This window comes from Zalophus californianus, chromosome 3 (assembly GCF_009762305.2).
Source record: "Zalophus californianus isolate mZalCal1 chromosome 3, mZalCal1.pri.v2, whole genome shotgun sequence".
NCBI classification, from domain to species: domain Eukaryota; kingdom Metazoa; phylum Chordata; class Mammalia; order Carnivora; family Otariidae; genus Zalophus; species Zalophus californianus.
The window spans coordinates 124,577,443-124,581,004 of NC_045597.1; the positions used below are offsets into that span (position 1 = coordinate 124,577,443).

Consider the following 3,562-nt stretch of genomic DNA (forward strand, 5'->3'; position numbering starts at 1 on the left):
TATACATATAGTATTTTAATCTATATAATATCTATTAATAGATAGACCCTGATTTCATGACCTGAGCTGAAACAGAGTCAGACCCTTAACCAACTGAACCACCCAGGTGTCCCAAAGATGTATATTTTCTTTTTTTGACTTTTTAAAAAAATGTATTTTGTTTTATTATTATTATTATTGTGTTTTTTGGCATACGAAAATTTATTATTGTCATATTTTCACCATCAAAACTTATGATGTCGGTCTTTCCTTCTTGCCTTTGCATAAGGCCAAAGAGAGACCCTGGCTACTTTGACAACCTTACAGTGAACTCCAGGAATGTCACCAATGGCATGACTTTTGTGACCAAGTCCAACAACCAGAATCTCATAATTTTCCTCAATAGAATTCAAACAACCATCGTTGGGTACAAAGCCTGTGATTTTTTTTTTTTTTTTTTTTGCCATTCTTGATCAGCTGGAACCTGACACACTTCCTAATGGCAGAATTTGGTTGTTTGGCTTCAACCCTTACTTTTTCCAGCACAATTCTTGTGTGGGAAGTGCCTCCAGAAGGGTTGGCCTTCATGGCTATTTACCCAGTGGGCTTTCTTGTACTGTTTATCATGCCACTTCTGATCTTGTCCGTGGCTGTGGAGCTTCCTGGTAGTACAAAGACCATGACACTTGCCCATTCTGCCCATGCCACTGGCCTGAGCAAAAGAGTTATTATTATTTTTTTAAAGATTTTATTTATTTATTTGAGAGAGAGAGAGAGAGCACAAGCAGGGGGAACAGCAGAGGGAGAGGGAGAAGCAGGCTCCCTGCTGAGCAGGGAGCCCGATGCATGGCTTGATCCCCGGACCCTGGGATCATGACCTGAGCCGAAAGCAGACGCTTAACTGACTGAGCCACCCAGGCGCCCCAAGAGTTATTATTATTTTTTAAGAAATCTCTATACCCAATGTGGGGCTCGAACTCGCAACCCTGAGATCAAGAGTTGCATGATCTACTGACTGAGCCAGCCAGGCACCCCTTTTTTTTGACTTTTAAAAATCTTTTTATTATGGAAAATTTTGAACACATTCAAAAGTTGGAAGAGTAGGATAATGAACCTTTACATATCCATCATCTAGTTTCCACAGTTATTAACATAATATTGACATTTTATTTTAGTTTTTGGCTTTTTAAGTTTTTATTTTAATTCTAATTAGTTAACATACAGTGTTATATTAGTTTCAGGTGTACAATATAGTGATTCAACAATTCCATACATCATCCAGTGCTCATCATGACGAGTGCACTCCTTAGGCCCCATCACCTATTTAATCCGTCCCCCACCCCCACCTACCTCCCTTCTGGTAACCATCAGTTTGTTCCTGATAATTAAGAGACTGTTTCATGATTTCTCTCTCTCTCTCTCTCTCTCTTTTCCCTTTGCTCATTTGTTTTGTTTCTTAAATTCCACATATGAGTGAAATCATAGGGTATTTGTCTTTCTCTGACTGACTTATTTCGCTTAGCATTATATTATCTAGCTCCATCCATGTTGTTGCAAATGGCAAGATTTCGTTCTTTTTTTATGACTGAATAATATTCCATTGTGCAGCTCCAGACAAGTACATGAGCATCTGCAGATGGCAGACATCTGGGCAGCCGTGCCAGGATTTCCAAGCATCCTCCTGAGAACCACCTACTTGGGTGCTGCAGAGGGCTGAGATCCTCAGTACACATTTTAATATGATGTACGCATTTCTAAATTTCATGCATTCTAGCAGTGTCTTCTCTCTCCTTCGTTCCCCTGGACCTTCAGAGATTGTATAATCCTCTATTTTTTAAAAAATAAAATCCCCCTTTACTTGTGCCTAGAGAACTTTCTGTTTTCCTGATATAACCTTGGCTAGTATGCACCCCCCAATTCTTCATGTAAGCTGGATTATGAACTTTTCCATGATCATATCAATATTGGTCAGGAGTGGGGCGCCTGGGTGACTCAGTCATTAAGCGTCTGCCTTTGGCTCAGGTCATGATCCCAGGGTGTGGGATCGAGCCCCACTTCGGGCTCCCTGCTCCGCGGGAAGCCTGCTTCTCCCTCTCCCACTCCCCCTGCTTGTGTTCCCTCTCTCGCTGTCTCTCTCTCTCTGTCAAATAAATAAATAAAATCTTAAAAAAAAGTATTGGTCAGGACTATCATATCTGTTTATTGAGATTCTTAGCTGCAAGCAACATAAAGAATATATAGCTAAATTAAAAAGAAAACAAATGTATTGAAAAGATTTTAAACAGCTTGTGGAATTGCTAGGAAGATGAGAGGACCAGGCTCTGGGAATGAATCTAGACAGTAGAGGGGAACCATAAAATTATGCCACAGAGTCAAGTGCAGTGACGGCCGCTGCAGAACTCAGAGGCAGGTTTGCCTACTGAATGAATCCGTGCCCCTCTGCCCTAGATATAAGGGTGACAGGGAAAATGAGAATCTGGACTTCCAGCTAATAGAGTGACAGCTCTGTCTCATAAGATGGAGGAACCTCAAATAAAATATTCAGAAGCTGGGAAGCCTCATGATTGATAAATGTCTACTCTAACATCTAATTTTTTGTGTGTGCTATAGTTTAGACCCTTTTGTTTTGTCTGGCAGACCCTCCAAATGCAAATCATTTTCCCCGCTATGTGTAATTATCCTTTAAGGGCCAGCTTACTCCTTGAAACCTTCCCAGTTGGAAGTGTTTGCTTCCTGCCCTGACTTCCTATAGCAATTTGTATCTTGTTTGACCTTTTTAAATTCTAACTTGTTTTTATTGATATTTGCAGTTGAAAATATTAAAGTTATAGCATATTTAAGGCTGAATGAACATTAGAGGTTATTTAATGTGACTAGCTCATCCTCCTCCTCAAGGAGGATCATTGGCTTACCTTACCAATCTTGTATGTCCACAGTTCCCAGCATGATACTCACTTATGATAGACACATCGTAAATGTGAACTTAAAGGAACCACACCAGATTTGCTTGTCCCCATTTCCATTCTCTCTTCTAGCCACCTCCCTCCACCACCACCTGTGTGGCTTTGATGCCAGTCCCTCCCACATCCTCTAGGATCTTATTTCATACCTCCTTTCTCTAGAAGTTTCAATCACCCTCTTTACAGATTTCTGCCCAGTGGCCTGAAATATGCTCAAATGGCCCCTATTCTACAACAACCTTTCTTGGTTATCTTTCCTTCCATCTCCACACTTAAAAAAAAAAAGAATATATGTAGCCTCCATGTTGTCACTTCACTCTTGTCTCTGTCTTATTTTTCTTAAAGTCTGGCTTGTTTCCTCTTAAAGGTGACTGATCCGGGAACTGTTTGCCTGCATCCTCTTTGGCATCCCTGGTTGTTTGCCACTGGTGACCACGTGACCACTGCTCTTGCTTGTCCTATGAGGACTGCACCCCTGATTCCTCTGCTATCTTTCCTTCCTGGTTGCTCTAGTGAACATTTGTGAGTTTTGGGCTGCTTAGCATCCTGACCCCTGTCTGTTTGGGGAAATTGCTGGGGCAGGGGTGTGGAGGCAGGCAGAACCCACAGGTCAGGGGAGGCTC

At 41.5% G+C, this 3,562-nt stretch overlaps 1 pseudogene; it reads right to left on the reverse strand.

Moving 5' to 3' along the window:
- Positions 1–231: 231 nt before the first annotated feature.
- On the reverse strand, positions 232–673 carry LOC113920819 (annotated as a pseudogene).
- Positions 674–3,562: the final 2,889 nt, after the last annotated feature.